Source organism: Tursiops truncatus, chromosome 2 (genome assembly GCF_011762595.2).
Source record: "Tursiops truncatus isolate mTurTru1 chromosome 2, mTurTru1.mat.Y, whole genome shotgun sequence".
NCBI lineage: Eukaryota > Metazoa > Chordata > Mammalia > Artiodactyla > Delphinidae > Tursiops > Tursiops truncatus.
The window spans coordinates 167,439,215-167,465,144 of record NC_047035.1 but is presented as its reverse complement, the minus strand read 5'-3'; the positions used below and the strand labels follow the sequence as shown (position 1 = coordinate 167,465,144).

Genomic DNA, 25,930 nt, shown 5'->3' with positions numbered 1-25,930 from the left:
GATCACCACAGTAAGTCTAATTAATATCCGTCGGCTCACATAGTTACAGAATTTTTTTCTTGTGATGAAAACTTTTAAGATCTATTCTTGCAGCTTCCCTGGTGGCACAGTGGTTAAGAATCTGCCTGCCAATGAAGGGGATGTGGGTTCAAACCCTGGTCTGGGAAGATCCCACATGCCATGGAGCAACTAAGCCCGTGTGCCACAGCTACTGAGCCTGCACTCTAGAATCTGCAAGCCACATCTACTGAGCCTGTGTGCCACAACTACTGAAGCCCACATGCCTAGAGCCCGTGCTCTGCAACAAGAGAAGCCACTGCAATGAGAAGCCTGCACACCGCAAGGAAGAGTAGCCCCCGCTCGCCCCAAGTAGAGAAAACCTGCACGCAGCAATGAGGACCCAACACAGCCCAAAATAAATAAATAAATAAAAATCTATTCTTTTAGCAACTTTCAAATATGCAGTACAGTATTATTAACTACAGTCACCATGCTGTACATTATGTCCTCATGACATTTACTTTATAACTGGAAGTTTGTACCTTTTGACTCCATCTGTTTCACCCACTTCCAACCCCCTGCCTCTGGTGCCAACTAATCTGTTCTCTGTATCTATGACCTTGTTTTTTTATTTGTTGTTTTTCTTTTTAGATTCTACACATAATTGAGATTATAATGATATTTGTCTTATTTTACTTAGCATAACGCCCTCAAGATCCATCCATGTTGTTGCAAATGACAACATAGATTTCATCCTTTTTATGGCCAAATAATATTCCATTGTGTATATATATATGTGTGTGTGTATACATACATACATATATATATATATATATATATACAGCACATTTTCTTTATCCATTCATCTAGTGATGAACACTTAGATTGTTTCCATATCTTGGCTATTGTAAATAATGCTGTAATGAACATGGGGATGCATATGTCTTTGCAAGGAGCCTAGTTTTTAACATTCTCTACTTGTTTTTAATTAGCTGATAGTTAATGCCCCCTTCTCTCTGTGTAACACTTGATCCAAGGTGATATTAATCTTATCTTTACTTGTTCTATGTCATTTACTTTAAAAATATTCTGTGTATCAATCTGATGTGTTTGGAGCATAGAGAAGAATTTAAAAAATGAATTTTCACTCTCTCTTGACCTGTTGACTTTTCTCTTTTAACAGAAAAGGGAACTTAAAAATATATCACAATATTTTGTATGAAATTTTCTACTTAACTGAAAATTTTCTCTTAAAACCTTTCAGAAAACTTTGTTACTTTGTTTGCAACATTTGATAATGATGAAGATTTCTCCTTCATACTAAACACAAAACATAAAATTTATACATATTTATCATCTGGATATGAACTACTTTCTGTCTTATCTTACCCTGTGGAGAAGAGAGAAAAAAAATGCTTATGGTGAAATAATCCATTGCATAAAAACGTCTTGGGATTATATTTTGTAAGCAGTTCAATTCAACAGAAATTTAATGAATATGTCTCATGTACAAGGCATGATACCAGCTTCAGATTACAAACATGAGAGATCAAAAAAGGTGAGAAAGTGACACTTTTACTATTACCCACTTTGAAAATAGTGGTCTGATGTACTCCCAGACCAATTATAAAGGAAAAATTGTCTATTTAGCACGTATAATTGGCTGTAAGAGAAATGATCCAGGTTTTGGTGTCAGGCAAAATATTTTATTCTAATTATTCGACAGAGGCCCTTTAGAGTTATGGGAATCATAATCACCTCAAGGAGATGTTAAAGTATGAATTTGTTCCAACTAATTGCTGTTGCAAGTTGACATTTCATTGTTAGTATATAGAAATTCAACAGATTTCTGTATATTAATTTTGTGTCCTGCAATTTTACCAAATTCATTGAGTTCTAGTAGATTTTTCTGTGGCATCTATAGGATTTTCTTAATATCATGTCAACTGCAAACAGTAACAGTTTTATTTATTTCCAATTTCTTTTCACATTTAAACTAGATTGAATTTTTTTTTTTAACTGAAGTATAGTTGATTTACAATATATTAGTTTCAGGTATACAGCATAGTAATTCAATATTTTTATAGATCATACTCCATTTAAAGTTATTATAAAATATTGTCTATATTCTGTGTGCTGTACAATATATTTTTGTGGCTTATTCATTTTATACATAGTAGTTTATACCTATTGCTCTCCTACTCCTATCTTGCCCCCCCTTTGCCTCTTCTCACTGGTAACCACTAGTTTGTTCTCTATATCTGTGAGTCTTTTTCTGTTTTGTTATATTCATTCATTTGTTTTATTGTTTATGTTCCATATATAAGTGATAACATACAGTATTTGTCTTCCTCTGTCTTCCTCTGATTTATTTTGCCAAGCATAATACCATCCAGGTCCATCCATGTTGGTGCAAATGGCAAAATTTCACTTTTTTATGGCTGACTAATATTCCATATATATATACCACTTCTTCTATATCCATTCACCTGTTTACTGACACTTTAGCTGCTTTCATATCTTGGCTATTGTAAATAATGCTGCTATGAATACTGGGGTGCATGTATCTTTTTGAATTTTTTTTCAGATATATGTGTGTGTGTGTATACACACACACACACAAACATTTTTTTAAAAGAAGACATACATATGGTCAACAGGCACATGAAAGATGCTCAACATCACGAATCATCAGGGAAATGCAAATCAAAACCATAATGAGAGGGCTTCCCTGGTGGCATAGTGGTTGAGAGTCCGCCTGCCAATGCAGGGGACACGGGTGTGTGCCCCGGTCCAGGAAGATCCCACATGCCGCAGAGTGGCTGGGCCCGTGAGCCATCGCCACTGAGCCTGCGTGTCCGGAGCCTGTGCTCCGCAACGGGAGAGGCCACAGCAGTGAGAGGCCCGCGTACCGCAAAAAAAAAAAAAAAACCACAATGAGATACCACTTCACATATGTCAGAATGGCTATTAACAAAAAGACAACAAATAATAAGTGTTGGCGAAGATATGAAGAAAAAGGAGCCCTTGGGCACTGTTGGTGGGAATGTAAACTGGTATAGCTACTATGGAAAACAATACGGAAGTTCCTCAAAAAATTCAAAATAGAACTACCATATGATACAGAAATTCCACTCCTGGGTATTTATCTGAAGAAAATTAAAATCCTAATTAGAAAAGATATATACACTCCCATGTTCATTGCATCATTATTTACAATAGTCAAGATACGGAATGGATAAATAAAATGTGATATATATATGACATAATATGACATAAAAACGAATAAAATCTTGTCATTTATGACATCATGGATTGACCTAGAGTGTATTATTGTAAGTGAAATAAGTCAGACAGAGAAAGACAAATACTATATGATTTCACTTACATGTGGAATCTAGAAAAACAAAACAAATGAACAAAACATAACAGAAGAGAAACAGTTACAGACTCTCTGTATCTATGACAGTAATGGTTGACAGAGGGGAGGGAGTTGGAGATGAGGGAGATTAAGAGGTATAAACTTCCAGCTGCAAAATAAATGTTACAAGTATGAAATGTACAGTGTGAAGAATATAGTCAATAATTATGTAGTATCTTTGTATGGTAACAGATGGTAAGTAGACTTATCATGGTGATCATTTTGAATTGTATAGAAATATCAAATGTAACAGAAACTAACAGTGTTGTAGGTCAATTATATTTCAGAAACAAACCAACAAACTCATAGGAAAAAAGATCAAATTTGTGGTTACCAGAGACAGGAGCTGGGGGAGGGGGAATTGGTTGAAGGCAGTCAAAAAGTACGAACTTCCAGTTATAAGATAAATAGGTACTAGGCATGTAATGTACAACATGGTAAACATAATTAACACTGCTATATGTTATATATGAAATTTGTTAAGAGAGTAAATCCTGAGTTCTCATCACAAGGAAAAACAACTTCTTAAACTTCTTTAGTTTTGTATCTATATGAGATGATGGATGTTCACTAAACTTATTGTGGTATTGAAAAAAAATTAAAAATAAATAAGTAAATTTCTGACATGGCTGAATACATAAAATAGGCATTTAGGGGAACATTAACAAAAAATATAATTTTTTGAAAATCTAAAACAGTGTGAAATTATGTAGGTTAAATGTTAACCTCTTTGGTTATTGCTGTTGCCATGGGTGTTGGTCTTTTTTTTTTTTTGATATAGTTTAAAGCATGAACAAACTATTTATCTTTCCATTAGAATTTAATGTTAAAATTTTTACCCCTTGGAAAATAAACTTCACACCTGTGTGTAGCTAGCTTATTTGCTACTCAGATAAAATAATCTACTTATTTTTTTGTCTCCTTTTCTTGTTCATTTTTTGTACTTTTTGGTGCCAGTTAGTATTTCTAGCTCACGATGTGAACAAAAAATAAGATTTTAGATTTACAGTGTCTTGTGACTTTTTGACAGCTTTTGTGAGGTATTTGAACCTTTGGACAAAACTGAGATTTGGGATATTTAGTGAATGTAATTGATTCATGTAGTCTTCGCCTCCAGGTCATTTGGATTTGTACAAAGCTGCTTATAAATGCAGAATATCTGCTTGCCATTCTCAAAGGAGTATGGCCCTAATTAAACTGCAACATAGTGTTATTATTCATTTTGAACGAATTTTCCCTATGTGTTGAATTTTTCTTTAGTAATTTTGCAGTACTAAAAATCAAGAGAAAAGAAGAGAAATCTAATCTCTTATTACATTGAATTTCATCTGACAAAGAAGAAATGACGGTACTCCAAACAGAAAAGCAGCCATCTGTTGGAAAGAAATACGAGAAGCTGAATTGTCAAATTCTCTATTTTAAGCTTTCTTCAGCAAAATTGGTCATCAATCATGTTTTAAAATAGAATGTGGGCACAGGAAACATTCGGGGGAAAAATATTTTTCCACAGTATTGTTTTCTGTTTTATGCGTGGCACGGTGCCTTACAGGGGTTATGTTCATTCTAACCACAAAATTCAGCATTCTCAAAGTAGACTACTCTACTTTAAGTGATCGTATATTGGATATCAGATAGCAAGTTGCCAAGGACTATGTTCAATATCTGGATAGATGAAGAGGATAATGTTTCCTTTGTGAAAAGTGAATTCTATTTATTAGTTCATGCACTCATTCATCTACTTATTCAGTCTGAATGCAACAAATATTTTTAGCTTTTATTCTGTGCCAGGCTTTTTGTTAGGTATTGAGCATTTAAAAATGAATAAAATACTATACTTTCCTCAAAGAGATCAAATATTCCATTCCCAGTTACACTCCATCCAACAGGCTATGCCGAATGTCAAGTGAAAAAGTTACCACAGTTCCAATTATCCATAAAGAACAACTCATTGTTATTCCCACCACTTGTCTAGCTTAATCAGCCCTCAAGTCTTAAAGCTGTCAGGCAATATTAATTTCAGTGATATCTAAAAGGAGCACAGACCTAAAAATCCTGCTGGAATATAAAGAACCCCTCTGTTTTCCTAGTCCGCTATTGGAAAATGCTTTGTTATTGTTGGAAAATGAATTAACTTCATAGAAAACAAATGTCTATTGCCATCATGGAGCCATACTATACTTTCCATTAATCCCCACTTTGGGCCATTAATAAAATTAAGAGAAAAAGGATAGAGGTGAATTGAAGAGAGCTAGGTTTTCATTTTCTGGTCACTAAAAAAAAATGCTGTGTTTTTATGAGAGACTTTATAACTCATAAGGCTCGTTTGAAAGTATGACTTAGGTTGCAACCATGGCAGCCGATGCCAAGGTTTTATGTCGGGCGTGTAAAGGATCATGAATTTTGTAGTACTGTAGATTTTTATTTTCAGGCTATAATGCATAATTTTTCAACATTTAACTGCATTTATTTTAAAGTGTTTAGGTTCCCAGAAGAAATGCCTTATCACTACAAAGCGTAATCTACCTCCATTTTTTTCTTTTTGTTATTTTTCTTAAAATGTTTTTTGTTGGATTAAAATGATTAAATGGCCTATTTAGTTGTAGTTGCACTACAAAATTGTATAAAATATTCTTTTTTAAGAAGTTATATTTTTCCTTGTGGGAATGATGTCAATTTCTAATTGTTGCCTACAGAGAAAAGAGTAATGATACTTAAAAACTTCTGCTCCTAGACTGGTAAACAGCTTTGACCAAATGTGTAAATCTAACCCTTAGAATTAAATGAATAAAAAAAAATTAAATGAAGGATTATGGGACGCTGATGAACAAACAGTAACAGAGTAAGAGTAATGACAGAAACACCTGTAAATAACATCTACAAAAAAGCCAGGTGACAAGAATTTCTCCTGAACCTAAAAATACAAACTACCAACAGCTACGACACCATTCAGTATCATCATCTATGAGGTAAAAGCAGAATAAAGGAATCGGTGCCTCAAATGGCCCTGACAGTAGAACAATAAAATTGCCAGTAGGTACTTAATGGAAAGTACAACAGGTCAATCTGAAAACACAGACAAATGTGGAAGAAGGGGCTTCAACAGCATACAAATTTCAAGTTAGTGTGAGGGGACAGTGAAGGATATCTGATGATGCTGGAGAGTATGGATTTTAGAAAGTGTCAAACTCAATCTTTTTTCCCAGAGGGTAGAAACTGCTGGGAGTTGAACGCAGATTGAGTTGGGGAGGAATAATGGTTACTCTTCATTGCTGATGGAGGAGAGTAGATTGTATCCCACTTGCTTCACCTCTACACTTAGCACATGCTTCTAATATTATACTGTATTCCTATCACACTGAATTCCATACCCTTCTCTTTTACGCATATTTCTCTCAAACTAAAGCACCAAGACCCTCAGGATAGGGACCATATTTTATGATATTTCCAGTATAATATCAGTGTGTTCCACTTTCTAAGATATTACATGTAAAGTTTGAAATCACAAAAAATAACATTGAAATTGGACAAATCTGAATAATTTTTATATTGTTGCCTACTTATACTTTTCAGCCTGCTTGAAATATTTTTGAACATGTTGTAAAAGAACTGTGAATAAAACCATATTAAAGTGATAATGTAACACAATTATTATTGGTTAGCATTACAACTTCATGGATCTTCCCCACCCTCCCTGTGATATATATCCAACCCTGTGAAACACCATAATTTAACAATTGAGGTCTATATATCACTATGCTGAAGAAGATTCTTGACTTAAAAGAAAAACCACACACACAAAATTATAGCATCCTTTTATATAGTTTTTAAAGAGGAAGCGTTTCTAATAACATAATAATAATAGCAATTATTACTTCTAACATCACTTAGATTACTACCACTTATATACTTACCTCTGATTCATACATATGAGTATTTTGATCAATCAATCTCCTATTTTATAGGAGATTGAACATATTGGGCGCTTTGAGTTAATTACTATAAGAAGTGTGTATGCCTGAGTGTGTTTGTGTGGCCATAATATTGAATATTGTTCACACATGGATACCATCACCTCCTATAATCAACTCTTGCATTAAATGTATATAAAGCTGAAAATGACAAACTTACTTTAAGCCTGGCCTCCTGTACAACCTCTACATTATTTGTTCTTTTGAACTTAGGCAGAAGCCCCTGTATAAATGTGAACATTATTTGAACACCATGAAACCTTAAGTTCTTGTTGGTCATTAGCATATTAACTTGAATTCGCTATCTAATTAGCATAGTATAGGAAAGCATGAAATATGTCTGTAGGCCATGCATTTATTTGAGCAACTTAAGCCACAGACTCAAGCTCATGGGTTTGGAAGGTGTTCATTCTAAGAGTTGGGGAGTAAGGCTTCTCTGTTCAATACACCTGCATTAGGTTGGCACCTCAAGGCCCCAGGAGCCAACTCAACACAGCAGATTGCTGTTTGGAACACCTAGAGACGTTTGCGAGAACATTTCAGTGTGGGGCTTCTCTAGGCTTCTCTGTTCCCCTGTTTAAGTCCAAAAGAGAGGTGGTTCTATAGCCAAGAGAAAGGAAAGGACTTTCATAGGGGGAAGACAAGCACCGCATCTTTACCATCTCCTTACAGCCACGTCCAGTGGGATGGCGCACTCTGCAACTGTTTGGTGAGTGTGGTAATGGATGCCACCACCTACCTTCAGTCACTGCTCTGCAACTTCAACTTCAATAAGTAATTTCCAATGCTTTCCTTCAAATTCATCTTCTATAACAGGAGGAATTATCTTGAGGGTCTTTTTGTCTTTTTTTCCAAAAATGAAGAGGACACTTTACATACTTACTATACAAAGATGAGAAATAAAAGATAAGAAAACAGACTTTGAGTTGTAATATATTAAATAATCTCAGCTATTTACATGCTAGAGGCTACAAAACAGTGCCCGTTATCTAATACACATAATTTTATTCCATAAAAGGAATAAATCTAAGCTGAAGGAATATAGTGTTTTCCCTATTAAATATAATGCAATGATTTCCATTTTTAAGAGGAAAAATAAATGTGACCTATAAATATTTCATATTTTTACATAAGTTCCCCTCCTTTAAAGATGATTCCTAGTGGGACTGTGGGAAGCAAATGGGCTTTGGGGTTAGCGTGGCCTGAATTCCGATTGGCTGTGCCCCCTAGTGTACTATGTGAGTTCATCAGGAAGCTCCCCAATATCTGGATTCCTGAAAGTATGTGAAATTGCGTAGCACAGGGCAGGTTTCAAGACTTCTGTCTTTCTTTTTCTTGGTATTTAGCAGAACAAGTGATACTGGGTAACAGAAAGAGGGAAGACTCTAGAGGAGACCGTGAGGACAGGCACTGCTTAGGAAGAAAACTATAAGCAGGAAGGGGCTCAGGGCAGCTGCTCTTGGCTCCATGGGCTACAAAGAGGCTACAGAGAGGAAAAGAAAAGTCTTAACGATATATGCAAAATAAGTGTCTTTCTGTCTCTCCAGGGATGTGTGAGTAGACAGACAGATTGCCATCAATTTTGAGGGTTACTCGGGATGATCTGAGTAATATAGATTCTATGGAATGAGAAAAATCCCCTTTGTAGGGTGTACAAACTGTGTGTGTTTAAGAGCTGGCCCACCAGAGCAACAGCGAAGAGTCTTCTTAGAGGCTCTAGGACTTGGTGTGAGGTAGGGCTGTCTGCTCTCTGCTCTCTGCAGACAGGGGGTATCTGCTCTAAGGGGGTCCCAGCAGGGTTCATCTATTTAAGGACACTGGTATTTCCCACAGCCACTTTGTTGGTCAGAAGCTGGGTGGAATAGTGGTGAAGAGGACAGGATCTAGGGACAGCATGCTGAGGGGTGACCCCGACGTTGCCTCTTACTAGCTTAGCCATGTTATTTAGGTCTTCTGCTCAATTTCCTCATCTTTAAGATTGGCACTAATAACAATTCTTATCTCATAGGGACATTTGGAGGGAGTTCAATGCGACATCAGTGTATAAGTCACCTAAATTTGGTTATCCTTCTGCCATATGTGATCTGAGTCCTATAGCAATTAACACAGCAGAACTATATTTGCATAAGTAGCTTTATACTCTCTGCTTGTATGCTGAGCAGAGCTGATTCATTTCACACATAATTTGCAACTTGTTACAGAGCTTTTTCAATACTAATATCCAAACATGTTAGACAAAGAAAAGAGGATGGACACTTGTTTGTTTGATTTCCACTGATTCTGTAGTACTGTATTTTCAACTTCTTAGTGACATTGGCTGTATTAAAGGTCTGTGCCACACACCCTGCAGTGAATGAGAAACCGTTTTTACAGTTGCCATTACAACGAAACCCCTAATTGCCTTAAGAATAATTTTATTGTTCTTGCAATATAAAATTATACTGATAGATCATTTTAAAGTAACACATTTTTCTTAAAGAGATGAGATAAGGAAATAAAGTGGTAATAATGTGTTTAATTTATAAGTAAACTCTAGGAATACAACTTATTTCATTTTGTTACTATCACAGAGAGTAAAAATTTGTCATGTTTTTAACAGAGTATTAACAAATCCCATTATTAACACATCCCATTTATCTCTTGTTTATTCATTTGTCATGTAGATGAAATTCCTTGTCTTTTCCATGTTGGAGACTAAGTTGTGATGATCAAATAGAACAATATAAACAAACAATTAGAAGATTAATTTGCTACAAGCCTCCCCAAGATGTCAGACACGTATTATCTAGTCATGTATATTCAAGGCCTGGTTATCAATAAAATATAGGCAGAAGTTACGAAAATGGTAAGAAATAAGATATATTACTGTGTAATTTTAAGCCCAATTTTTTCTTCTTACTCTCTCACACATCATTCAATTCATTAAAGATTCATTGCTCGTTATATGAGAAGAAATAGAATATTTTAGATATAAAATGAATAAAGCAAATTCTCTACCCACAAGGAATTTGCAGCAGAAAAAGAATAACACTGTCATGTGATGCAATCCAATGAGTACCATGTAATGCAGTGACAATGCTATAAAGGATCTGAAACAGTGCTGTGGAGAACAGACGAAGAGCTCCTAACCACTGAGCCTGACTGCTGGAGACAAACAGAAAAGGTCCAGAGAGAAGAACCATCACTACTGACCCTGGAGGATTAAGCTGGGTGCATCCTGTGGTAAAAAGGAGGGCATTCCACAGAGACCATGCATAAAGGCAAAGAAGTAGAACTGTTTTAGGAGACAAACAGGATTGGAGTTGAAAGGAACACAGAATGTATGACAAGGATTAGTGAGAGAAAAGTTTGGAATAAAAAATTGGGGCCATACGGTTAAAAACTTTACATATCATGTAAGAAACTTGGACATGATCCTGGAAGCTTTAGGGAGCTACTGGATAATTTAAAAGGGAGTGTAGTGGTCAGAATTTTATTTAAAAAACAAAATCAAAGCAAATAATAAAACTGAGGGCACTCGGGATATAGCAGAATGTAGACACAAATGGATCAAGCATAAAAGTTGGAAACACGTTTGACCAAATTGCTGAATTGAGCCATGCTAAACAAACAGTCCATACATTTGCATGTATTAAAGAGAGCCTAATGTTCCTGAATTACTATTGTTCACTTAAGCTAGAATCACTACTGTTTTACGCACTCAAGAACAGGTACAAAGACAAAACAGACACATTGAAAGTTATCAGTTTTGTACAAGTAGATTCTTTTACTCTTCAGTCTCCTGTAGACTTCTTAAGATGATAAGAGCACTGTCAATACATGATATATAACATAATATAATATAAATTCTTAAATCCATATAGAGTGTAAGGAAAATTATACATTTATATATATATATAAATATATATTCTTTACTTACAGCTAACTTGCAAAATCATTTTGTAAGAGCTAATTCATGTTCAGAAATATTTCTCAAAGTTTTATAGTTTTTTTTTTTTTTCTTTTGCGGTACGCAGGCCTCTCACCGTTGTGGCCTCTCCCGCCGCGGAGCACAGGCTCCGGACGCACAGGCCCAGCGGCCATGGCTCACGGGCCCAGTCACTCCGCGGCATGTGGGATCTTCCCGGACCGGGGCACGAACCCGTGTCCCCTGCATCGGCAGGCAGACTCTCAACCACTGCGCCACCAGGGAAGCCCCCTATAGTTATTTTTAAAATTAAATGTACCTTGATACACCTACCTGCAAAAAAAAAAAAAATTAAAAATATAAAGCAATTTTTGAAAGAGTAAAAAAAAAAAAGCATATTTTACTCTGGGAAGATTTGAAGTTAATTCAAAGTCTTAAATCCATGAAGTTTAAGTTACTTCAAACTGGCCTCACGTGTCTTTGAACCCTTACTCATTGCAATCCAGGAAAATTGCTTTAGAACTAGACTAAAAGTAAAATTGTTTGGGACAGTTTATTCTTTCTTTTATGCAGTAAAATCATAACGTCTAGAATACTATGTGCTTCCAATGTTCAAATTATGTTTCTCAACCTTAGTATTAAAATTTATTAAAAAGTAAAGGTTAATGTAATGGTTTTGAAAGGCAGAATATAGGTAAAATGGAAATATAAGATAATTTAATGGAGAAACAAAAAGCTTTTAAATAAGACACACATCTCATTGCATTGAGAAAGCAAAAAGTATTAAGAATTTGGCACAAAACAGTTTATAAAATCATACGAGCAAGTATTTTGTACATTTCTAAGATTTTCCATTGAGTTATTTAGCAAATTAGTTTGATTTTTCAAAAGAAGCATGAATTTTATTTGTTTTTATTTTTTGTTTTTTTGCGGTACGCGGGCCTCTCACTGTTGTGGCCTCTCCCGTTGTGGAGCACAGGCTCTGGACGCGCAGGCTCAGCGGCCATGGCTCACGGGCCCAGCCGCTCCGTGGCATGTGGGATCTTCCCGGACCGGGGCACGAACCTGTGTCCCCTGCATCGGCAGGCGGACTCTCAACCACTGTGCCACCAGGGAAGCCCCATGAATTTTAAATTTTATATGTAGACATAGCAAGACCTACAAACTATTTTGACTTTCAAACCACCAGCTGTGTAATTGTGTTGTCAAGTAAACAGTTTTGACTCCCTTCAAATTATTCAACTTTCTAACACCATTTTATTCATACCTACACTCATTCAAAAGCTATGTATGAAGCATTTATTATCTGCCAGTTATTGCATGACTCACCAGATACATTGCTGAGCAGGACCAGTTTGCCCTCACAGATTTTCAGTTGTGTATGAGGGGAACCTGGCATTTAAAATGCGGGAAACAGGGCTTCCCTGGTGGCGCGGTGGTTAAGAATCCATCTGCCAATGCAGGGGACATGGGTTCGAACCCTGGTCTGGGAAGATTCTGCACGCCGTGGAGCAGCTAAGCCCGAGTGCCACAACTACTGAAGCCCTTGCACCTAGATCCCGCATGCCACAACTACTGAGCCCGCGTGCCACAACTACTAAGCCTGCACTCTAGAGCCCACAAGCCACAACTACTGAAGCCCTTGAGCCTAGAGCCTGTACTCTGCAACAAGAGAAGCCACCACAGTGAGAAGCCCATGCACCGCAACGAAGACCCAACGCAGCCAAAAATAAATAAGTAAAAACAAATTAAAAATAAAATAAAATAAAATGCAGGAAACAGCTGAAGATGGCGGAAGATTCAGCTTCCACAAAAGCTTGAGCCTCATTATATGCTTATTGTATTATAATACATTAGTATCTAAATGACATGCCCAAAGCCGCCATGACAGCTCCTGGAAATCCCCTCCCCTTCCCCACTTGTTAGCCTATGAATTGTACCCTGGGGACTCTCGCCTTCCAAGATGGCCCACACTCTGTCTATGGAGTGCGTATCTCCCTGAATAAATCTGCTTTCACTCTAAACAAATAAATAAAATAAAATAAAATGGAGAAAACAGTATGGCATGGATGAGTATGTTTGTTAGGGACCTCTTGATCGAGACCACCTGCCCTGGTCAGGCACGCTGGCATGAGTCATCTCACAACAGGAGGTCCCAATAAGGAACACAGCACTGACAAGCTGCCACCAAAACCAACTGGAGAAATTCAGGAGGGGCCAACCTCCCAGAAACCCTCACACTGGAAACCAACTTAACTGAGAGATATGTGTGCCAGAAAGGGCCCTGAGTTGGACCAAATATGGGCACGAGCAAGATGATTGGCCAGAGACAACCCAGAAACTAACCCCATCACCATAAAACCTGAGACTGAGAGCCACAAGGCAGAGCAGTCCTCCTGGGTTCCCCTACCCTGCTGTTCTCCCCTAGAGCACCCCTTTTCAATAAAGTCTTTTGCCTTACATCAGTACGTGTCTCTCCTCGGACAATTCATTTCCAAGTGTTAGACAAGAGCCCACTCCCGCTCCCCCTAGCCCCATAACACCTCGTGACACACATACTTACAGAATGGAGAGAAGTTGGATGTGATTAAGTACTACAGCTTGTGAATGAGACCAGTAGGATGTGAAACTGAAAAGGTAAAGTTAGAGTCATTCATTCATATTAATGGAGTGGCTCTCATGTCCCAGGCACTGTGCTAAGATTATAGTGTAAATCCATTAGGTTATTTTATTGGTCCATGAGGGATCTGTTGGTAACTTGGACTAGAATGGTGGTGGTGGATAGAGGTGTGGAAAGAAGAAGAGGAAACAAAATTTTGACCATGGTCTAGAATAAGAAATATTCTTTTCCATTTCAACCCAGTGTATGCATGCACGTGTAAGTCTATAATGAAAATACATATTTGTGACTTAAAATTGACCCTGAACTCTTTCAGCTTTAGTTTGCTATATTCCTTTTCATTAAAAGAAAAAAAAATGATGGTCCTGACCCTTTTAACTTATATCAAAACTTGGGACCTGCAGCTTGCGAATCCCTGGATAGATAATTAAATCCTTAATTTACTGGTTAAGGGAGTAGGGGGTGATGAGGGAAAAGTATCAAGCCTTGCTCCGGAGCATTTTGCTTCTCAAAACAGGATAGCAAGTAGCAACTTATATTAAATAGACTAGGCTTTGGAACGAGTTTCTGATTTAGGTTGTGGACAAGTTTATTTTGAGGATCTTTTGCAACATTCAAGGACATGTGTCAAGTGGGCAGTTTGATCATAGGGTCCAGCGCCCAGTGCAATGGCCTAGTGTGTAGATGCTGATTTCTGAGTCAACTGTATGTACATGGTCATTGTTCTGTAGATGTGGATACAATCACCTAGGAAGAGATCAGGGACCAGAGGAGAAGGCTGACCCCTAAGCTTTGAGGAGCTGCCGACCTTTAAATGGTTGCTTGCAACTGAATCAACCCAAGGGAGACAGTGAGGGAGCACCTAAGGAGACAGGGAAACACCAGGCAGAAGTTGTGTCAACAAAAGCAGCAGAAGAAAGTGCTTTAGGAAGGAAAAGTGTCATTGGTGACATTTCAGTACAATAATAAAAGTGGAAGGCAGATTGCCTTGTGCTAAGCAGTGAGTGTACGGTAAGAAAAAGGAGAAAGCACAAACAGGTCTCTTGAGAAATCTGGTGTGAGTGGAAAGGGCAATGAGGTCGGAGGCAGTTGGGTACAGACCCTACAGGGCCTCGTTAGTTTTGCTAAGAAAATTGGAATTTGCCCCATTATCATTGGGAGTTAACACATTTTTTGCACAGGAGTATGACACAATGGTTTTCATGAAATAGATAAATAACTGATAAGAATGTGAGGTAGATGGGCCATGTTTGGAAACACACTGGCAGTGGGAAAGCTATTTAAAAGTTGACTGCCACAATCCAGGTTAGAGAGGGCAGCAATTGAGTATCATTTAAACAAGATATATTATAACTGTAAACTGAAAGTCTGTTTTGTCATACTTTGTCCTCTCATCCTTATATCCAATCAGTTTATTCATTTCCATTAATATATGTTACTAAATTTAAAATAATCCCTATAGAAAAGACTTTCTCCCCCAAGGGCTTTTAAAATGAAGTGTAATGTTCTCAGTAAAATAATCGTGGAAAGAAGTAGAGCAGTTTTAAAAAGAACTAGTGGGAAACAAAAATAATTAACTTTCAAAATTCAAGGCAGGAAAACAACTGACATGTTCTCAATCTACTCAGGATTTAGGTTCAGTTCCCGTTAATAAGTCATTTACCAAAGGAACAAAATTATAATACATTTCAGTACATTAAAAAATAAATCTTATCTACTCTAAATAAGGACAATAAAATGCTTTCTTTTAATTGACACAGAAAGCAAGTAGCTCTTAGAATACCCTATGTTTTTCTCATTTTTAATAAATAGTGGAGCAACTAAAAATCATAGTCTAGATAAAACCACGCTTTCCTGTTCGATGAAAGTGTTAAAAGTTTGAAATGAGTAACCATAATAAGTAATTTTTAAAAATCCACTCCAAGTATCTGTTTTCTGTTTTTTTCCCTTTAGCTTTCCCCTAGACAATTTCCCATAACACGAGGACATGTCAAAAACACTTTTGAAAATTGACAGTGTTTTAGAATTAATGAACTACATTCCAGAAATATAAATTTGACTTAGCTAAAGGGCATAAAAATAAAATTTTCAAGACAAGCCCAAATGATCAGGAATGTAGTTAACAAATAAAGCAGAGAATAAATGGACAAGTTATGATTTAAAATATGAAGGTTATTGTATTTTTAATAATTTTACCTTCTTAATATATTGATATGATGGCATTTGAGTTCCACTGCAGTAGTGGACATCGATTTTTACTGATACTCCTTAGAATGGAAGAAGGAAAGGTAAATAGTATTATATTATTCAAGAGACAAAAATGCTTTAAGAATAGGGAAGGTGTGATGGAAAGAAAATAGATTTTGTGGCTTTCTTGTGTGTGTGCTTAATAAGATGATCAAAATATTGAAATCAATTTTGATTAAAAAAATCTACTACCTCCCTCAGGAGTCATTAAAGATGAAAAAAATCAACCGTATGGAAGCTGATGTTAGAATAGTTGGGAGAGTTCTCCTGTTGATTGACAGCTGTGAAGTCAGCAAGAGAAAAAAATTAAGTGGCTGAACAAATTTGTATTGTTAATATGGCTAAATGTTCAATTTCATATATTTGTTTGAATACTCTAAACACTTTTGATGGTAAGTGTTGGGAGCGTGGAAGGTGGAGAATAAAAGCAGTGGACTTGGTCATGTTGAAATTAAACATTTTAATCATATCCATAAACACTTCTTATTTTTGTTACACTTTTTAAAAATTAATTTATGCTGTGTAGTATAAAAGTAACCACCTCGCCCAGACTCTTAATTACAGAACAGATTCTTATAGGAAATGCAATTATTTTGAAATATTTCTGTTATCAGTATTTTGTGATTATCCTCAAGTTATAAAAATATCACTATTTATTGATGTTCATACATTCCTGTCCCAATAGATAAGAATTTTGTTTATTCAAATACCTCAATAATTCCTCCTTCTACTTCTGTATTTTGTTATATTACTGATTTTAGTTCCTTTAATGGATATCTTTGTAACTACATGGATAACTATGGATAATTTTGTACATTTAAAATTCATCAACACTCCATGGTGTCTTTTGAGATGCTGCTTTTTAAGATGAGAACATTAATTTTCTGAATGTAACCTCTCCTCCACTCAAGTTCTACTTCCAAATTCTGTCACATCCTATTTCTGTTCTATAACAAAAATCAAGTCCTTCATCCTGATTCTAAAAGTTGACAGCCAACAAAATGTTTACATGATGATGATCAGGTGAATATTTTTTACCAAGGATGAAGCAGTGTGCTATTGTTACCCTTCCTTCTCTTCAGTTCTGCTGTTATAAGCCTTATGCCACACACAAAAACTGGTATTTCTAATATCAAAGAAAATTATTTCCCTGTCATTCTTGCCTATCAATTGTTTATATTAAGTCGCATTCTATTTTGTTTCATACTTAGATCATGTTTTTCTTGGACATGTTTTTGTTTTTCCTGGAATTTGAGATTGCCTTCTATTTTTTCTTATTGAGAGATAAAATCAATACCACATTTATTTCTAACTTCTTCCAAGTTCCTACAAATATTAATCTTCTTTTGTACTATACTCTTCTCTTACATTGAAAACATTCTTCTTAGAAGCAACTGGCTTCTAGATCAAATTTGGAAAGATTAATTGTAGGTCTCCAGCATGGCTAAGAATTTTTTAAGTGGACTCTTAAGCAAGACCAGCATTTCCTGTATGCAACATCTTTTTCCTTCTTGTTTCCCAGCCTTGTTTTGCTAGTGTACAACTTCAAAACCTTCCTCATGGAGGATGCTTGTAAGATAAAACTTACAAATCTTAAAAAAAAAAATTTATTCATACTCATGCTTGATGCATGTTTTGGCTAAAAATATAATTTCAATTTCTTAAATATATCCCTCCCTCCATACTTTAAAAAATTCTGTTCTCTATCTTCTAGGATATATTGATTTTGCGAAAAAATTAGATGCAAGACTGATCTTGTTTCTTTTAAAAGATGTTTTTTCTCTGTGAAACTTTCTAGCATCTTGTTTTGATATACTCAGTACTTTAATAATTGATAATAGTTCTAGGTGTACGTCTTTCACAAATTCTTACTAAATGGCACTTAAAGTGTCCTTTAAATATGAAAACATAGAGTAATCTGTTTTATTTAAGATTGGGGGAAATTCTTCCAGTATTTCTTTGGTAATTTTTTAATTGGTTTTTTTCCCCTACTTTTTTTTCTTGAAAACTAGCTAGTCAGATATTAAATTTTCTGGATTAACACTTTATGCCCTTTAGCTTAAGCTCTTGGAGAGGTCCTCATTTTATCTTCCCAGTGTTCTACTGATTTTTTTGTTGTTGTTCTATTGATTTTAATTTAATTAATCTTCCTTAAAACAAATCCTGACTCTTTTTTCTTATAGTTTTTTGGGTTGTTTCTTACTGTTGACTTTTCTTCCTTCACATATTACTTACTGAAACTTTTCTGAGTAGAGGTGGGTTTTCTTGATTTTTTAAAATGTCCATTTCCATGAATATTTGCTTCTTTTGAGGTTAATTTTATCTAGGTCTTTATTTTCATGCTGGAGGCTTGCTTCAAATATCTAGTCATCTTTAATTGTTGTTTCATGTTTTATACTGAGAGATGAGGATGACAGAGAGGAAGCCTGAAGATGTTAAAAAAAACTTGCTTTAGTATGAGTGAGAGAGATGCTGGCCTTACCCTTGAGGTTCTCAAAGATGCCAGAATTATTGGTGCTTTATTCTAGAATGACAATATCCATCTAAGGTGTCTTAGTTTCCAAAACTGTTTGACAGTTTTTATAGAGAACAACTCTCCAATGTGCTGCCTGGAGGTAAACTCCTGGTCTGCACAAGTTGGGAAGAGGCAGGAATCGATAGGGAATCTATGATTTCCTCTATATTTTAAAGGAATTAATTTATCCTTTAATATTTCACCGTGTTTTCACTCCCACCCTCTGTTGTTCTCTGCATGTCTCATTAAACATGTTTCCTTGCCTATGTAGTCCCCACTTCTTGCATTATAGATTTCATATTTTATTTCGGTTTAATCATTTCCATCCTTTTATCTACTTTCCATCTTCACCATGAATCCCTTCTTTTTCTTATTATGGATTTATGACTTTTAATTCATTTACTGTGTCCTTTTAATGGTGTCTCAGAAGAGGTGAGAAAAATGTATATGTCGAGTCAGAGACCTTGAGCGAGAAGACCTCATCTCTGTAGGGACAATTTTTAAAAACATGATTTTGAGCTTATAATGTCTCTGTACTTTTGATTATACCGATAGCTTAAATTCACCTGTGAGCACAAATGCAATTTGTTCTCAAAAGACTCTATTCACTCAACTGCTTCTCATTGACTTGTACTTTTATTTTGCCTGCTTCAACTTTAGCTTTGAAGAACTTTGGAGAAGAGAAAGGCATTCCACACCAGGTGATGCTGGGAAAGGTGATATTCTCAGTTAATTCCTAAGGACATAATCTAGTCCCCCTATGGCCTCGGAGGTAAGTCTTTTCCCAGCTGCAGAGTTCTCTGGAGCTCCAAAGTGAAGCATGTTCCAGAAGCACTGTGTTTCCAGACAGCAGCAGTTATGCGCAGAGGTGATGGTCTAGGATAGGAATCCTAATTGCTTGTGGCAGCAGGACTGACAGTGGAGGAGACTTTATCAGTGGTGTTTTCACTGTGTTCACATAAGCCTACCTCAGTGGCTGTCAGCCCTGGAAGACATCACGCTTTTAGGCTGGCCCTTATCTAACTTTAATCATCCACCCCAGAAGGGGATGAGTGGAGGTTTTGTAGAAAGAGATAGTCAGATTGCCTTCCTCTCCCTGGCTGCTTCTTAAAGTAACATATGTTAAACACATTTATTAAGGTTGTAAATAAGTAAGCAAGTGCAAACACAGGCCTTCGCCCCCATCCTTCCCCCTCCACCCCTTTCTCATGAAGGGAGAGCTGCAGGCACAGAAGTGTGTGGCTGGATGGAGGCCCAGAAATCTGGAAAGTGTATTATGTGGGATCCCCGCGGAGAAGCACTTGGCTGCTGGCAGCCCTGGCTCTGGTTTCCACACACCATCAATCTGGTGCCTGGCGGTCACTGCTCCCTCCTCACCTCACCTCATGCAGAGAGCAGACAGCTCAACTATTTGTCTCATGCTGCAGCAGCCAAGCCATTTGAGGAAGGGAAGAAGAGGGAAAGGAAGAATGATGGGGGTGGGGAAAAATAACAACCTTCCAACAGGCCACCATTCCTTTCAACTGTCAGCTGGTTCCTGAACAGCTTCAACTCGGACCTTCGGATGTAGACGGTGGGAGGAGGAGAGGAAAGCAGAGGTGACTCACAGTGCAAGGGCCAGTATCTCGACCAACCTTCGGGGTCAGTTCACAGTGGACATAAATGAAACTTCAGGTGTTCTCGGGAAGGAGGGTGGATTTGGGAAACAGTGCTTGAGGCTACTTTGCAAGAATAGGAGAACAGGAGCTAAGTCTGTCACTAAACCTCTGGAGTTCTGATTTATTCCCTTTGTACAGAACAGGAAACTGAGTCAGGCAGAGGTCGGTTCAGCCATGAAACTCCCACACATATTACCAGGACCGGTAACATATACGTGAGGCATCCTGTTATTCGAATAACAGGTATGTGTTTTCTTAGACTTCTGAAACTGCCTTGACAGTCTGAAAAAAATAAGGAAAATGGTATTTTCCTTATTTTTGGTAGAAGGAGAATTGGTAGAATGGTAGAAGGAGAATTTTGGTAGAAGGAGAATTTGGTAGAATGGTAGAAGGAGAATTTTCTCGGGCCTTATGATGTCTATTATCTGAAATGTTCTTACTGCTGGTTTTTCTAGAAGAGTACTATGTATGCTTGTACCTTTTTGACTACTGCTCCAGCAGTGGCGGGAAGAAAGCCAGATGATGATTTAGGGTCTTGAGGACATCTAAACTCTCGCTCCCGCTAGCTTCAACTTCGACCTTAACCTCAGTCCTAATATTTTCTTGCAATAGGAAGGGACCCAGGCTTGCTTGATCAGTTTTTCCATGTCTGGTCTAAGGTCTGAGACCTGGATTCTACTTGACTAGTGAGTAATTTGTGAGCCATAATGAACGCAAATTATAACAGTAAGAAAATTTGCAATAGATGCCAGAGACTTGTAACAACCAAGGATAAACATTCCTATATTCGCTAATTTCCTTTACTCAGACTGGAAGGTTGTGTGAGAAAATAAAATGTTTTTCAGTGATTTAAAGGAAGCACAAAAGCATAGATTTATCCCTGAAAAAAACTGTCTCATGTAAATGTATGCTCAATATTTTTTTCTTTTTTTCCCCACTAAAACTCTTGGGTTTGTGCTTTCTGGCCACAGCCTAAGAGTGTTTGTTCTCAGTCATGACACCACTCAAGTTTTCTCACTCTTCTGTGAATGCAAACCCTGCCTTCTACTTTGGAGCCTCTCATTTTTATATTGACAGACTTGGGTGAAATTTTAATGTCAGCAGAAAACAGCTTTATTCAGCCAATGGTTATTTAGAATCTCATGAGATTAGGAGAATTGCAGTACCTGACTTAAACATATAAACGCTTCACTCCCTGGGCTCAGTGTCTTTGGTTTCCAAGAATATTACAGAAGGTTTATTATACGTTCAAGCTTGGCGATGCTTTATGCACAGGAGCTTTCAAACTGGCAGTGGATCTGGAGGTAATGAAACTGCAAGAACAACACATAGCAGGAAATGGTTCACTGGTTTTGAGGCTTCACTTATTCCAAAGAAAAGAGCAATGTTACTGTAACGAAGGTTAGCAGTATTTGTGCTAGAGCAATTGCAAAAATCTTATCTTCAACATGTGCATAAAATGAGAATGAAAATTCGTTTAACTTTTAAAGGGAAAAAAGTCATTTAACCACTGAGCCTGGTGTATTTCTTTCATAAAGGTATTTTAATACAATATATTTTTGTGCTTTATACGAAAACAATCACAGTCTAAATGCTCTGCCTTAATCAACTAAAGACAGCAAAACATTATTTCATTCTTTATTATCAAAGGATCAAGGAGATTAGCAGTTCAAAAACGATGAAGATACTGATGTTTATTTATTCCCAACAAAATTAGTATAGCTGTTTCCTAAACCCTAGTTTGCCACCTCCTTTCCCCTAACTTTTCAAAATCTGAGCCTCTGTTAATATTTTGCCTCATAACATTCATTTTCTTTATTCTTTCCTAGTTCAAGGAAGAGTATTTTTGAAGCCTAATTCAAAAGGATTGCACCCCCCTCATCACACCTGTTGGACTTTAAACAAATCACACCCAGAGAATGAGTAGAAATAATCTTTTTTGTCGTTAGGAGAAGGGGGGTAGAGATGGATGCAAACTGAAATAAAAAATAAATCCTAGCTCTATAATCTACAATCTCATTGGCATGATTCCAATGCCAAGATCCCTTTCTATAAAGTCTGCTCTTGGGAATATGTGATTATTATAAAGGTCCATGCCAAAACATTTTATTACAGATAATTGTCTATATTCTGATTCCAATCAATGAGCTCCTTGAGGCCAAACGTCATATTCCCTCTAGACTGTCTCCTTTGTTTCTAAGTGACTAACACCTAGGTCAGAGGCTGTGGCATTTTCACTACTCAGTGACTACTAACTGGTGTTTTTCTGACTGAGAACACTTGTGAGTTTCTTATTTACTTCTGCCACCCAGAACAAGAGTAGTCAGCCAATAAACACTTACTGATTTTATTTATATATTGGTGCTCTTGCAGATTACTGTTAAATTGGCAATACTAGAGTTAACTTCAAAGAGTACATTCTAGGTTTGGTTCAGACAAACATGGAAAAGTTCAGTTCTTGATGTGGAACCTGCTGACTTGATGAAGTTTTCCTAAGAAAAATACTTGAATAGGTTCCCCCACTAAACTTTTCTTCATTACTGTTTATTGAAATTTCTACCTCTAATCAGTTCCATTTCAGAGAATAAAAGGAAAACTTCTATTCCTATTCAAGAAGTTCACGGCAAATGGTTAGATTGATTTAAGAAGGTTAATGATTAGAAGTAATTGGGGAAGATTTTCGTTTATCCCTAAATGAAGCACCTTGGTCTTCTAAGAGTGGACCCTAGAATTAATCATTCTTTTCATTATTAGGTTAAATGGTTCATTTTATTTGACTGGATTTTCCAAGCACAGTTTTGTCTTCTGGCTAATTGTTGAGCTCAGCGCAGGGAAGGTAAATAACACCAAGCTTGCTCCATATGCAGGTGTTACTTTGGTCTATAGAAATACCTGGTTTAACTTGGCATGACTGGTTCTTTTATTTGGAAGATCTAGTAAAGAAAGCTGCACTGTTTCCTCAGTTGTGTTTGATTGCTTTCATTAAAAATAAAATAATCACCCTGATACCAAAACCAGAAAAAGATATCACAAAAAAAGAAAATTATAGACCAATATCACTGATAAAACATAGATGCAAAAATCCTGAAAAAAATACTAGCAAACAGAACCCAACAGCACATTAAAAGGATCATACACCACGATCAAGTGGGATTTATCCCAGGGATGCAAGGATTCTTCAATATATGCAAATCAATGTGATACACCATTTTAACAAATTAAGGAATAAAAACCATATGATGTGATCATCTCAGTAGATGCAGAAAATGCTTTTGACAAAATTCAACACCCATTTATGATAAAAACTCTCCAGAAAATGGGCATAGAGGGAACTTACCTCAACATAATAAAGGCCATATATGAGAAACCCACAGCAAGCATCATATTCAATGGTGAAAAACTGAAAGCATTTCCACTAAGATCAGGAACAAGACAAGGATGTCCACTCTCGCCACTCTTATTCAACATAGTTTTGGCAGTCTTAGCCAGAGAAATCAGAGAAGAAAAAGAAATAAAAGGAATCCAAATTGGAAAAGAAGAAGTAAACCTGTCATTGTTTGCCAAAGACATGACACTATACATAGAAAATCCTAAAGATGTCACCAGAAAACTACTAGAACTAATCAATGAATTTGGTTAAGGTTGCAGGATACAAAATTAATGCACAGAAATCTCTGGCATTCCTATACACCAACAATGAAAAATCAGAAAGAGAAATTAAGGAAACCCTCCCATTTACCACTGCAACAAAAAGAATAAAATATCTAGGAATAAAACCTGCCTAAGGAGGTGAAAGACTTGTACTCAGAAAACTATAAAACACTGATGAAAGAAACCAAAGATGACATAAACAGATGGAGAAATAGACCATGTTCTTGGATTGGAAGAATCAATATTGTGAAAATGACTATACTACCCAAAACAATCTACAGATTCAATGCAATCCCTATCAAACTACCAATGGCACTCTTCACAGAATTAGAACAAAAGATGTTACAATTCGTATGGAAACACAGAAGTCCCCGAATAGACAAAGCAATCTTGAGAAAGAAAAACGGAGTTGGAGGACTCAGGCTCCCTGACTTCAAACTATACCACAAAGCTATAGTAATCAAGACAGTATGGTACTGGCACAAAAACAGATATACAGATGAATGGAACAGGATAGAAAGCCCAGAGATAAACCCACGCACATATGGGCACCTAATTTACTAAAAAGGAGGCAAGAATATACAATGCAGAAAAGACAGCCTCTTCAATAAGTGGTGCTGGGAAAACTGGACAGCTAAATGTAAAAGAATGAAATTAGAAGACTACCTAACACCATACACAAAAATAAACTCCAAATTGATTAAAAACATAAATGTAAGACCAGACACTATACAACTCTCAGAGGAAAACATAGGAAAAACACTCTTTGACATAAACCACAGCAAGATCTTTTTTTAAAAATAAATAAATTTATTTCTTTATTGGCTGCATTGGGTCTTCATTGCTGCAAGCGGGCTTTCTCTAGTTGCAGCGAGTGGGGGCTACTCTTCGTAGCACGAGCTTCTCATTGTGGTGGCTTCTCTTGTTGCAGAGCATGGGCTCTAGGCACACGGGCTTCAGTAGTTGTGGCACGTGGGCTCTAGAGCGCAGGCTCAGTAGTTGTGCGCATGGGCTTACTTGCTCCACGGCACGTGGGATCTTCCCGGACTAGGGCTTAAACCTGTGTCCCCTGCATTGGCAGGCGGATTCTTAACCACTGCACCACAAGGGAAGTTCCAGCAAGATCTTTTTTGACCCACCTCCTACAGTAACAGAAATAAAAACAAAAATAAACAAATGGGACTTAATTAAACTTAGAAGCTTTTGCACAGCAAAGGAAACCATAAACAAGACAAAAAGACAACCCTCAGAATGGGAGAAAATATTTGCAAAAGAAACAACAGACAAAGGATTAATCTCCAAAATATAAACACCTCATGAAGCTCAAACAAACAATCCAGTTAAAAAATGGGCAGAAGACCTAAATATAGACATTTCACCAAGGAAGACATACAGATGGCCAAGAGGAACATGAAAAGATGCTCAACATCATTAATTATTAGAGAAATGCAAACCAAAACTATAATGAGGTATCACCTCACACCAGTCAGAATGGCCATTATCAAAAAATCTAGAAACAATAAATGTTAGAAAGGGTGTGGTGAAAAGGGAGCCCTCCTGCACTGTTGGTGGGAATGTAAATTGATACAACCACTAAGGAAAACAGTATAAAGTTTCCTTAAAAAGCTAAAAATAGAACCCAGCAATCCCACACCTGGGCAAATACCCTGAGAAAACCATAATTCAAAAAGAGACATGGTATGGTACTGGCACAAAAACATAAATATAGATCAATGGAACAGGATAGAAAGTCCAGAGGTAAACCCATGCACCTATGGTCACCTTATTTTTGATAAAGGAGGCAAGAATACACAATGGGGAAAAGACAGCCTCTTCAATAAGTGGTGCTGGGAAAACTGGACAGCTACATGTAAAAGAATGAAATTAGAACACTCCCTAATACCATACACAAAAATAAACTCAAAATGGATAAAAGACCTAGA

At 36.7% G+C, this 25,930-nt stretch overlaps 1 long non-coding RNA gene across 1 annotated transcript in view; it reads right to left on the bottom strand.

The window, feature by feature from the left end:
- The window catches only part of LOC141277897 (uncharacterized), a 134,476-nt gene that overhangs the window by 23,470 nt on the left and 85,076 nt on the right, over positions 1-25,930 (bottom strand). Inside the window, exon 2 of the long non-coding RNA XR_012329770.1 lies at positions 8,129-8,271. This is a non-coding gene — a long non-coding RNA (uncharacterized lncRNA). The remainder of the gene's footprint in view (positions 1-8,128; positions 8,272-25,930) is intronic.